We start from the raw sequence: 14077 nt of genomic DNA, 5'->3' as shown, positions 1-14077 counted from the left end.
CGTCCTGAAGTACTGGAGTAGCTATGAATCCTTCCGGGACCTAAACTGGTCCAACGGGTACTGTCTAATCTGGAACCTCCGCTTCGAAATCCACCTGAGGCTCCACAATAGGTGCTGCTGCTCGAGCTCGAGGCTAGGATCTGCCCCTGCCTCATCCTCTGGCACGACCTCGGCCTCGGCCTCTACCCCTGGTCATAGTTGCCACCGGGGGCTCTGGTCCGTGTCCGCCGGTAGATTTATTACGTGTTCTCGCCATCTGCGAGAGAATAAGAATAGAATGGTTCAATCATCGATGATAGAATAAAATCGCACGACAAAATATGAAAGAAGTGATATTGTTCCTAAACTTCATAGCCTCTGGAAGATAAGTACAGACGTCTCCGTACCGATCCTTTAGACTCTACTAAGCTTGCTCGTGACTCGTGAGATCTAAGTAACCTAGTGCTCTGATACCAACTTGTCACGACCCAAAATTCTCACCTTCGGGATCGTGATGAGGCCTAACATTTCACTTGTTAGGCAATCCAACGTTAGAATAATTTATACCATTTTAACAATTCATTTTAGTTAAATAATAAAGAAACCAACAAACGGAATAATATCTGAAATTAAATGTGCAAACCAAAAATAATACGATGTCCAAATACCATCCCAGAACTGGAGTCACAAGTGCACGAGCTTCTAGAATAATATAAACAAGGGTCTAAATAAAATAAAGTTGTCTGAAAGAAAGCACATAGCCGAGATAAAATAGAAGGGGACTTTAGAGCTGCAAACACTGTGCAAATATACCTCAAGTCTCCTCTGATAGCTGAATCCGAGCAAATCTACAGTATGCCGCTGGGACCAACTCAGTATCTCCACGAGAAGTGCAAAGTGTAGTATGAGTACAACCGACCTCATGTACTCTGTAAGTGCCGAGCCTAACCTCGGCGAAGTAGTGACGAGGCTAAGGCAGGTCGCTTACATTAACTTGTACGCAATAATAATAATAATAATAATAATAATAATAATAATAATAATGATAATAATAATAATGATAATAATAATAATAATAATGATAATAATAATAATAATAATGATAATAATAATAATGATAATAATAATAATAATAATAATAATGATAATGATAATGATAATGATAATGATAATAATAATAATAATAATAATAATAATAATAATAATAATAATAACTTGAAAGGAAAATAATAATATAATAACAGGAAAATAAGTAAGACCGGTAAATCATATTAATAATTGAAGTCAGTTTAGCAGTGATAAACCTTTAATTAATTTTCGTTGCGGCGTGCAACCCGCCCCAATAATATAAACTTAGAATAAAATCCGTTGTGGCGTGCAACCCGATCCAACAATATATTCTTTTAATTAAATTCCGTTGAGGCGTGCAGCCCGCTCCAACAATATAAACTTTCAATAATTTTGTTGCGGCGTGCAACCCGCTCCAATAATATAAACTTTGAAATAAATCTGTTGCGGCGTGCAACCCGTTCTAACAATATAATTTACATTAAATAAGAAATTATTAGGCAATAATGCATACAATGATTATGATTTATTTAGAAAATAAGTAATGACAAGCAGCAATTAATTTTGGAAATCAGGGAGAAAATAGACAATTTAATATGTAAATGTCAAGTAGCAATTAAGGCACATAAGTCAAAATAGCATGTAGCAATTATAACATTAATTGAGTACATAATATTGGACAAGGAATATGAGAGAAATAATTAATTCATGATTTAAAATAATTTATGATTTTCAGGTAAATAGGCAGACAATCAATTTGACGACGTATAGGCACTCGTCATGAATTCGAAGTTGTTTGATGTGATTTGAAGGCTCGACTAATATCGTAATATGTTTTGGGATGTGTTGGTATAATTGGTTGAGGCCCCGAGGGCCTCGGGTGGATTCCGGATGGTTAACGGATCGAGTTTGGACTTGGAAGAAAAGATGAGGCAGCTGATATCTGGTGTGATCGCACCTACGCAATAAGGGCCACAGGTGCGAGTCAGTGGTCACATGTGCAGTTTGGGCGAAGCTGGGCAGTGACCGCAGGTGCGAAGGGTTGTCCGCACCTGCGAGGTCGCAGATGCGGAGGTGCGTCGCAGGTGCGAGAGTGAGAGAAGAATCTGGGAGCGCAGGTGCGAGGGTATGTCTGCACCTGCGAAGGCGTAGATGCGGAAGGAAAGGCGCAGGTAAGGAGTCGAGCTAGGTAGAGGGAATGCGTAGGTGCGAGGTTATGGACGCACCTGCGAGACCGCAGATGCGACAAAGAAGCCGCAGGTGCGGAAGTCGGGGCTGGGCAGTGTCTGCTTTAGAGCGAGGGTTTGGCTCTATCTCATTTTATTTTCGCCTATGGGAGCCGATTTTGGAGCACATTGGAGTGACATCTTCATCAACCATAATGGGGTAAGTGCTTTCTTCACAATTTTGAATTAAATACATGAGTTTATATGGATTTGAACATGGAAATTAGTATAAATTGTGGGATTTTTGGTAGAAAACCTAGATTTTGGTATTTTTGATTTTGACCACGAATTTGGGAATGGAATTGGGAATAAATTATATATTTGAATTCATAAGATTATGGGTAATGATTATCTTCAAAAAATTTCGGAATCCGGGCACGTGGGCCCGAGGGTATTTTATCAACTTTTCGAACGGAGTTGAAAATTATTATAAAATGATTAATTATGAGTATTAGATTATATTTTGATTCGGTTGCGTCATATTTGACTAGTTTTGGAGCGACGGGCATCAGTTTGAATTGTCGGAGCGGCCTTGGAGCCGGTTATGGAATTTCAGAGCAAGGTAAGTCTCATTTCTAACCTTGTAAGAGGGAATTAACCCCATAGGTAAATTAAATCAATACGTGCTTCTATTTGTGGGGGCTACGTAGGCACGAGGTGACGAGAGTCCGTACGTTGCTACTATTATGCTTAAGTCCGGGGAGTCTAGGACCCAAAATCATGCTATATTTGCGATATTTGTAACCTCATTGTCAATGTAAATTGCTTAATTCATATCGAACTTGGTTAATAAATTTCTAAAAGGCTAGACATCGTTTGCTTGACCTTTAAAAGAGAAATTTACCTTTTTCTTGAATAATTGCCCCTTGATGAATTCTTGATTGATTGTTTGAATGTGTTATCTTTTGTGAACGGGTCGAACGCCTCGGTAGATTAAATAGATGCATATATGGTTCGCGCCATTCGACCCTCTGGCAATGCACAGTTTAAATATTATATTGGTTCGGGCCGTACGACCTCGGCATGATTTGCGCATGACATAATTGATTATTTTTGGAATTATTGATAATTGATATTGCCTTTATGGCCTGAGATAAATTGTTAAATGATGAGGAATAAAATTGGAGATTTATTAATTATAAAGGAATTAATTATTTACTTCAGAATATCAAGCTTAGAGCCATTTTATAAAATTCATGCTTAAACTATATCATTGGAAATTTATTTATAGCCTATAGTAAGTGTCGGAGTCGACCTCTCCTTACTACTTCTTTGAGTATAGGCGAGATACTTATTGGGTACACGTTGAATTACGTACTCATACTATACTTGCTGCATATTTTTGTACAGGTACACATATGTTTAGCGGCCTTGTGGGCACAGAGGCGCGATTATGGCGGGGACTTAGGTGAGCAGCATTTTATACGACGCACCGCAGGCAGCAGAGTGACCTTCAGAGTATTGTATTTTCTTTTCTGTCCAAATTTGTATTCCGGACAATTATTGTATTTTATTTTAAATTCCTAGAAAAGGCTCATGCACTTATGACACCGGTTTCTGGGATGATTATGGAATGTTCAATATTGAAATTGGAAAACATTGTTATTTATTCTGTAAGTCATCTTTTACTAGATAAATTGAAGTAAATTTACAATTTCAAAAATATTAAAATGAGAATTTAAATTAACTATTTAATGTTGGCTTGCCTGATAGTGGTTTCTGTCGCCATCACGACCTTTAACGGATTTTGGGTCGTGACAGAATTGATCACTCGACCACAACTTTTCCTTTCGAATTTTCCTTCAAATAAATCAAACCTAGCAAATTATTTACCAACAATTTAATTTGAGCTTTAGAAATTATTCACAATTCGAAAGAGACTTAATTTAAATCATTTTCGGAAAAGTCAACAAAAGTCAATGCGGGACTCACTTTTCGGAACCCGATGAAAAATTACGGATCCAATTACGATACGAGTTCAACCATACAAATATTATCGAATTCCGATATCGGATTTCCTTTCAAATCTTCATTTTACACTTTTGGAATATTTTATAAAATCTGATTTTTCTTCAATAGATTCATGAATTCATGATGTGAATGAGTATCAACAACAACAACAACCCAGTAAAATCTCATTAATGGGGTCTGGGGAGGGTAGTGTGTACGCAGACCTTATCCCTACCCCGAATGAGTAGAGAGGCTATTTTCGAAAGACCCTCGGCTCAAAAAACAAAAAGACAAAAGGACAAAAAGGAGATAATATTAGTATCGCAACAGCAATCATAGGAAAAATAGGAACACCATGAAATCCAGAAGAAAGCTGCAAAGCAAAGGGAGCCAATATTAGTATCACCACAACAATCATAAGAAAAATAAGAATACCCTGAAATCTAGAAGAAAGATGCAAAGCAAAAGCGATAGCTAGTAAATAGGACCTGCACTGAAAAGCGAAATAGTAAGACACAACATTGTCACTGGCTATCTTAGACAAAAACCTTACATGACTAGTTCCACAATAGTACGAAGTAAGGCACCACTCAACTATCTCCTAACCTATAGCCCTAATACTCGACCTCCACATCTTCCTATCAAGTGTCATGTCCTCGAAAATCTGGAGCCTCGCTATATCCTGCCTGATCACCTCTCCCCAATACTTCTTAGGCCGCCCTCTACCTCTTCTTGTGCCCTCCACAACCAGCCACTCACACCTCAGTACCAGAGCATCTGGGCTTCTTCTCTAAACATGTCCGAACCATCTAAGCCTCGCTTCCCGCATTTTGTCATCAATAGGAGCCACGTGCACCTTCTCCCGAATATCATCATGCCTAATCTTATCTATCATAGTGTTCCCGCACATCCACCGCAATATCCTCATTTCTGCTACTTTCATCTTCTGGATATGTGAGTTTTTAACGGTCCAACACTTAGCCCCATACATCATGGCTGGTCTAACCACCGCTTTATAGAATTTACCATTGAGTATCGGTGGCACTCTCTTGTCACACAAGACTCCAGATGCTAACTTCCACTTCATCCATCCTACCCCAATACGGTGGGTGACATCCTCATCGATCTCCCTTCCCCCTGGATAACCGAACCAAGGTACTTGAAGCTGCCTCTACTCGGGATGACCTATGAATCAAACGTCACATCCACGCCTACTTTCCCTGGCTCAGCGCTGAACTTACACTCCAGGTATTCCGTCTTCGTCCTGCTCATCTTGAAACCCTTAGACTCAAGAGCCTGTCTCCAAACCTCCAACCTCTCGGTAACACCGGCTCGCGACTCATCAATCAGAACTATGTCATCGGCGAATAGCATGCACCATGGTACATCCCCTTGAATATGGTGTGTTAATGCGTCCATCACCAGGGCGAATAAGAACGGACTGAGCGCAGAACCTTGGTGTAACCCCATTACAATCGAAAAATACTCAGAGTCGCCTCCTACTGTCCTAACCCGAGTCTTAGCACCATCATACATGTCCTTAATCGCCATAATGTAGGGAACCGACATACCTTTTACCTCCAGGTATCTCCAGAGAACTTCTCTAGGAACCTTGTCATACGCTTTCTCTAGGTCAATAAACACCATGTGCAAATCCTTCTTCCTCTCTCTGTACAGTTCCACCAACCTTCTAATAAGGTGTATAGCTTCTGTAGTCGAACGACCCGGCATGAACCCGAATTGATTGTCGGATACAGACACTGTCATCCTCACCCTCGCTTCAACCACCCTCTCCCACACTTTCATGGTATGACTCAGTAATTTGATACCCCTATAATTGTTACAACTTTGGATATCACCTTTGTTCTTATAAAATGGAACCACCGTACTCCACCTCCACTCATCCGGCATCCTCTTCGTCTTAAAAATAACATTAAACAACCTAATCAACCACTCCAAACCTGCTCTCCCCACACACTTCCAATATTCTACTGGAATCTCGTCTGGCCCGGTCACTTTGCCCCTACTCATCTTACGCATAGCTCCCACGACCTCCTCAACCTCGATACGCCTGCAGTAGCCAAAAGTCACGGTGACTCTCGGAATGCTCCAATTCGCCTAGCACAATATCCCGATCCCCTTCTTCATTCAGAAGTTTATGAAAGTAAGTCTGCCATCTCCTCTTAATTTGGGCATCTTCCATCATTACTCTACCATCTTCGTCCTTGATGCATCTCACTTGATCCAAATCCCGAGCCTTCCTCTCTCTCAACTTGGCCAGCCGGAATAACTTCTTCTCCCCGTCTTTTTTTCCCAATTCCTCGTACATACGATCATAAGCCACAGTCTTAGCCTCCCTGACCGCCAGCTTAGCCTCCTTCTTAGCTGCCTTATACCTCTCCATGCACGCTCGCCTCTCCTCCTCACCTATGCTCCCCACTAACTTTAGGTATGCTGACTAATTTCTTTTTACCTTGCACCATTTCATTCCACCACCAGTCTCCTCTGTGCCCACCAGAGACACCCGTCGAGACCCCTAACACCTCTCTTGCAACCTCCCTAATACAGTTTGCTGTCGCTGACCACATAGTGTTCGCGTCACCACTACCCCTCCAATGCTTAGGCTTTATCCTTGATTAAGGCTCCCCACCTGATTCTCGGTATTCCTTGGGTATACCTTTTCCTCCTCTTTAACATAATACCAACGTCCATTACCAAGAGCCTATGCTGCGTCGCGAGTATCTCACCCGAAATCACCTTGCAATCCTTGCACAACCCTCTGTCACACCTCCTGAGGAGGAGATAATCAATTTGAGTCTTCGCCACTGCATTTTGAAAAGTAACCAAATGCCCCTCCCTCTTTCGAAAGCTAGAGTTCGCAATCACCAACCCAAAAGCCTTAGCGAAGTCCAACAATGATGTACCTCCTTCGTTCCTCTCCCCAAAACCGAAGCCTCCGTGCACCTCGCCATATCCACCTGCGGTCGACCCAATATGCCCATTGAAATCTCCTCCTATGAATAACTTCTCAACAGGCGGAACCTGACGCACAATCTCATCTAATCCTTCCCAGAAGCGCCGTTTCTCCTCATCTAGGCCCACATGCGGCGCATAGGCGCTAATGACGTTTAGGGTGCACTCTCCAACCACCAACTTAATAATCATCAATCTATCATTCACTCTTCTAACCTCAACCACAGACTCTCTAAGTTCCCTATCCACTAAGATGCCCACTCCATTCTTACCCTTATGGACTCCTGAGTACCAAAGTTTATACCCATCTGCTTCCCTCGCTCTCGACCCTACCCACCTAGTCTCCTGGACACACATTATATTGACCCTCCTCTTCTGGAGGATCTTCGCCAACTCTATAGATTTACCCGTCAATGTACCTACGTTCTATGACCCAATTCTCAACCTGCAGACACCTTTGTTCCCTTTACCTCCCTTGCCTCCCGCCCCACCCCCTAAACCCTGCCCTACCTCCCGTCCCACCCCCTCCGAGGACATGACCTCACTCGACCATCCTAGACCACAACCACTATACCTACGGCAATAAAGATTCAAAATAAAGCACGAGAGACAGAAATACCTAAACAGAGGGACACATCAAGAATGGGGAAATCAAGTTAATGCAAATTAATTTGAAATACCCGGTAGAAACGATGAATAACAAAGCAAGAATGCTACTCAGATTCAAAAACTCAGGGCAAAAATGTTAAAATAACTAAGCAAGAATATAACCAACAGAAAGGATTCCCTAAAATTGATAAGCGGTAGAAGAATTGAAGCAACAGAAGAATTAACGAAGTAAATCAATACCCAGAACTAGAAATAAATAGGAAAAAGAAACGATTGAACCTGGTCGGAAGCGAGACAGTGATGCTAAAAGTAGGTTTTGCCTATTGAACTGTTGGTTCCGACACGCAAGGTAGAGGAAATGCCGTAAGATAAGATACCTGATCGCCGGACAGGGGAGATCTGAATCCCAAAACGTCGCTTTAAAATGCCGGAAGTTATCAGCTGAAAGTAACTAATAGAGAATGGGTTAGTATTCTTCGGACCAATAATGGTCAGATCTGGATTTTATCGTGGAGACCAAGCAGGGGAAGGAAACGATTGTCCTAAGAGATGGTAGCAGCAAATAAATTTAAGCACAATTACAATATGAAAGTAATATAATTAAAGTGTATGCAGGTTGCAACAAAGGTTTTTGTAGTATCAAATCATGAAATTTAACCAATATAGGATAAGGAACACTTACCCAGTTCGAACTTGTGAAAATCCCTCTGAAAATCGTCCAAACCGAACTCTAAATCGCAGATAATGAAAATGGGATTTTCAGAACTTAAGTTCTGCTGCCCAGGGATTTCTTCTTCGCGAACGCGATGGTTTGCCAAGCTTGGCCTTTGCGAACGCGGTCACCCCTTCGCTAACGCAAATCCTTATCGCCTGGTGCCCGGCCAGGCCTCGCCCTTCTACGCGAACGCGAACACTCCCACGCGTTCGCGATGAACACTGTCCATTACCCTTCGCGAACGCGGTACACTCTTCGCGAATGCGAAGAGTAAATTTCGCCTGCCTCCAGTTCCTCTTCGCGAACGCGAGACCCCTCTCGCGAACTCGATGAAGGAAACCAAATATTGTACCAGAAAATTTCCAGCAAAGTTCCAAATCCAAAATATATTCCGTTAACCATCCGAAACTCACCCGTGGCTCCCGGGACTTCAACCAAATATATCAACAAGCCCTAAAACATCACACGAACTTATTCAAAACCTCAAATCATATCAAACAACGCTATAACCATGAATCATACCCCAATTAAAGCTTAAGGAACTTAAGAATTTTTAACTTCTATATTCGATGCCGAAACCTATCAAATTATGTCCGATTGACCTCAAATTTTGCACACAAGTCATAAATGACATAACATACCTATTCAAATTTTCAGAATCGGATTCCGACCCCGATATCAAAAAGTCAACTCCCCGGTCAAACTTCCAAACTTAAATTTTTATTTTAGCCATTTCAAGCCTAATTTAACTACGGACTTCCAAATAATTTTCCGAATACGCTCTTAAGTCCAAAATCACCATACGGAGCTATTGAAATGATCAGAATACTGATCCGGGTCCGTTTGTTAAAAATATTGACCGAAGTCAACTTAAGTGAGTTTTAAAGCACTATTTCACATTTTTTACATAAAAACTTTCCAGAAAAATTTACGGACTGCGCACACAAGTCGAGGAATGCTTAAAGGTATTATTCAAGGTCTTAGAATACATAAATAAATATTAAATTTAAAGATGAGTTTTCGGGTTATCACACTCTTTAAACTGGAAACCAAACGTTCTCGATCTGTCACGGAATGTGTGCCTATGACTTTCAAATTTAGTAACCAGATTTGTTAAGCCTTGACGTTTATTTTGGGTAACTAATTTAGTTTTGATATACAGATTTCGAGATTGATATTGCTACCAAATTATAAATTTTAGGAGCATATTATGAGATTCATTTATAAATGAGTGGTTGAGTGCAATCAAATTGCATTTGATGAATTTGTTAAGTGATAAAACAATATGGTAAGTTTGATTTACAAAAGGTTCCATGTTATTTAAACCAACAAATAGGTATGCATATCATATGTCAATAAAAATAAGGATATACACATCATATCATCCACAATATGAATAGTGATCAGACCATTTTAATAAATTTAATCTACTTCAAAAAATTCCTTATGAACTTTGAAATTACCTAAGAAATTTGAAAATCATGATAAGAATGGTTCGGTAATTGTATTATTTCCAAGCGAAAAGTCAGCATACTATAAAAGCTGATGGAGTGATAAAAATGCTTAGTGACTTTATAGTTGTCATAGTAAGTAACGTTTAATTATTAATATTATGCTGCAGTGATATGGGATAATTATATTGTTTGACCCAAGAATAACGCTCTTTAAGATCAAGTTTGTACCTGTATTATCGACGATTATTAAAAGAATTTAAGTTTTATGCTAAATATTTATACAATTATATCATAAGATAGGTGTACAGAATTTTCTATGGTAAATATTATGGTAACCAGGTAAAAATGCACCTAATTAAAATGCTATTACATGTTATAATTGCGTTAATTACTTAGATAATCATTCAAATTATTATAAAGCAATAAAGTCACCTTTGTATCATTTTGTTACAAATACAATCAGAATGTCCTATTATCCAGAAAATTAACTCAACTTGAACATCCACCTTTCTTTCACCTTAATTTTACAAAAAGAATTAACTTAGATAGTCATCCATTCAACTGCTTAAATTAAAGCGAGTCAGCAGATGTATAATTTGTGTATAATTCATATGTAATATGTGCATAATTAGTGTATACAACAATGACATATCCTGTATATTCTTACATGTGGGGTCTGGGGAGGGTAGTGTATACGCAAACCTTACCCCTATCTTGTGGAGGTAGATATATTGTTTCCAATAGACCATCATCTACAAAAAAGTATTTCAAAACAGGTTTGAAAAAGAAAACAGTAGTGAAGAAGCCATGTTGAGAATAATAAAGACAAGAACAGTAACAATAGCAAAATAACATGAGAATCGAAAAACTGAAAGGATAGGGGAGTTACGGCCCCCAACCAAGGGAGTGGTCAAAGCAATAAGATAAACGAAGTAAAGGAAACAATATGTAATAATAAAAATCGAGGGATAAAATAATACGAGAAAAATAGCCCGCGAATGTAAAATCTATGTACTCCCTCTATCCAAATTTATGTGATACTCTTTTGTCACGATCCGAAATTTTCCACCAACAGGACCGTGATGGCGCCTAACATTTCACTTGCTAGGCATGCCAATGTTAAAGAATCATTAAACCAATTCCTTATTCCCATTCAGTAATTAACAATAATTAACTAAGATAAAATATAATAAGTGCGGAATATCCTAAAACTATATTAATTACTACCACCCGGATCTGGAGTCACAATTCACGAGCATTCTAGAATTTACTACAAGTAATAGTCTGAAAGAAATACAACTGTCTGAATGAAAGAAAATAGTAGAACATAAAAAAAATAAACGGGGACTTCAAGGTGTGTGAATGCCGACAGATCTACTTTGAGTTTTCGGACAGCGGACCAATAGCAAAATCTCGATCAACCTGAGTCGGGATCAAAATCTGCACAGAAAGTGTAGAGTGCAGCATCAGTACAACCGACCCCATGTACTGGTAAGTGTCAAGCCTAACCTCGACGAAATAGTGACGAGGCTAAGGCAAGGCACCTACAAAATCAACCTGTACAATTTAACAGTGTATATACAAATAACAGAAATGAAGAACTTAACAGGAACTGTCGGGAGGGGAACATACTGAGGGGAATATAAGATAAAGAACTACAATAGAACGATCACCGGAGCAGTCAATACACCATGAATCAACAGGAATATTGAATACAGTAAGAAAAAATGCACGGCATCACCCTTCGTGCTTTTACTCTCAATCTCACCATAAAATTAATAGAAATGGCACGACATCACCCTTCGTGCATTAAATCTCATATCATGGCATGGTATCACCCTTCGTGCATTAAATCTCATATCATGGCATGGTATCACCCTTCGTGCATTAACACTCACAATATGGCACGACATCACCCTTCTGCATTAACACTCACAATATGGCACGACATCACCCTTCGTGCATTAACACTCACAATACGGCACGACATCACCCTTCGTGCATTAACACTCACAATATGGCACGACATCACCCTTCGTCCATTAACACTCTCCCTTACCATAATGTAATGCATAAATAACAACAGCGAGATAGAATAACACGTACAAACCTAACTTCAACATTTGGTTCTAAAATATCAATCTCAGCTTTAAAATAAAAACTCAATTATTATCAGAAAATCCGTAAACATGATAAGAACGATAAATTGAACAACACTAGTATAACACGTAGCAATTTGCCATAGGAAAGAGACAAAATAAGAAAAATAGAGAAAACATGGAAAACAGGTAATTTGGCGGAGCATAAGTACTCGTCACCTCACATATACGCCGCTCACATGGATTTCCCTTAGCAAGTAATCTAAGGTTCCTACTTCCCTCAAGTCAGGGTTAGACACAATACTTACCTCGCTCCGAATGCCACTTAATTCTCAATCACAGCTTTTCCTTGGAATTCACCTCAAAACCACTCGTATCTATTCAAAAATGACTCAATAATATCAAATATTGCTAAAGGAATCAATTATATTGCATAAATTAAATTTCTCAAATTTTCTTCCAAAAAGTCGAAAAATCGACCCCGGGCCCGCATGGTCAAAACCCGAGGTTCGGACCAAAATCTATTTATCCATTCATCCCCGAGCCCGAATATATAATTAGTTTTGGAATCCGACCTCAAATTGAGGTCTAAATCCCCAAATTCCCGAAATCTCTAGTTTCTACCCTAACCCCTTATTCTACCAAGAAAACTCTAGTTTTTAGGTTGCAAATTCAAGAAATGTAATAGGTAATTGAAAGAAACTGGTTTAGAATCACTTACCAACAATTTGGGGAAGAAATGGTTCTTGAAAAATCGCCTCTCACCGTTTGGTTTTTGAGAAAAATAAATTTTTGGCTAAAATCCCGTTTTTGGATTCTGTTAAGTGTTGGGCGACAGTGTGCATCGCGTTCGCAAGGCCACTGTCGCGTTCGCCAAGGGTACTGGCTACCAAGCCTTCGTGTTCGTGAGATACTGCTCGTGTTCGCGATGGTTACTCCCCCTAGCCTTCGCGTTCACGAGGCATTGCTCACGTTCGCGATGAAGGAACGACCACCCCCCTTCCAGGTGTGTCTAACACTACGCGTTCGCGATGGGCTTGTCGCGTTTGCGAAGAGTAACGCCCCCATCACTTCGCGTTCGTGCCTTCGCGTTCGCGAAGAAGAAATCCCTGCCTCATCAGTTTACTCTTCGCGTTCGCGAGAGGACCTTCGTGAACGCGAAGAAGGACATGCCAGAACCCAGACTCTGCAGAAAAAACCATATTTCCAAAGTCCAAAACATCCCGTGGCCTATCTGAAACTCACCCGAGCCCTCGGGGCTCCAAATCAAGCATGCACACAAGTCTAAAAACATCATACAGACCTGCTCGCGCGATCAAATCGCCAAAATAATACCTAAAACTTTAAATTTAGCACCAAATCAAATGAAATTCTCAAGAGCACTTTAAAATTTCTATTTTCTCAACTAGACGTCTGAATCACGTCAAATCAACTCCGTTTCTCACCAAATTTCACAGATAGGTCTTAAATATCATATTGAACCTCTACCGGGCTCCGGAACCAAAATACGGACATGATACTAACAATGCCAAACATCAATCAATTCTTAAAAATAATTAATTTTCAAACTTTTAATTTTCATCAAAAATTCATAACTCAAGATAGGGACCTCCAAATTCGATTTCGGACATACGCCTAGGTCCCATAATTCAATATGGACCTACCGGAACCGTCAAATCACGTGTACGGGACCGTTTACCAAAAATATTGACCGAAGTTATCTAAAATTAACTTTTAAGGCAAAAATTATTTTCATTAGTTTTCAACATAAAAGCTTTCCGAAAACCTGCCCGGACTGTGCACTCAAATCGAGGAGGGTAAAAATGAGATTTTTAAGGCTTAAGAGCGCATATTCGAGTTCTAAAACATAAGATGACCCTTTTGGGTCATCACATTCTCCACCTCTAAAACAACCGTTCATCCTCAAACGGACATAGAAAAGTACCTGGGCTGGTGAAAAGGTGGGGATATCTACTCCGCATATCGGACTCGGACTCCCAAGTA

This window comes from Nicotiana tabacum, chromosome 17 (assembly GCF_000715075.1).
Source record: "Nicotiana tabacum cultivar K326 chromosome 17, ASM71507v2, whole genome shotgun sequence".
In the NCBI taxonomy this organism is placed as follows: domain Eukaryota; kingdom Viridiplantae; phylum Streptophyta; class Magnoliopsida; order Solanales; family Solanaceae; genus Nicotiana; species Nicotiana tabacum.
This window is presented reverse-complemented; position numbering follows the sequence as displayed.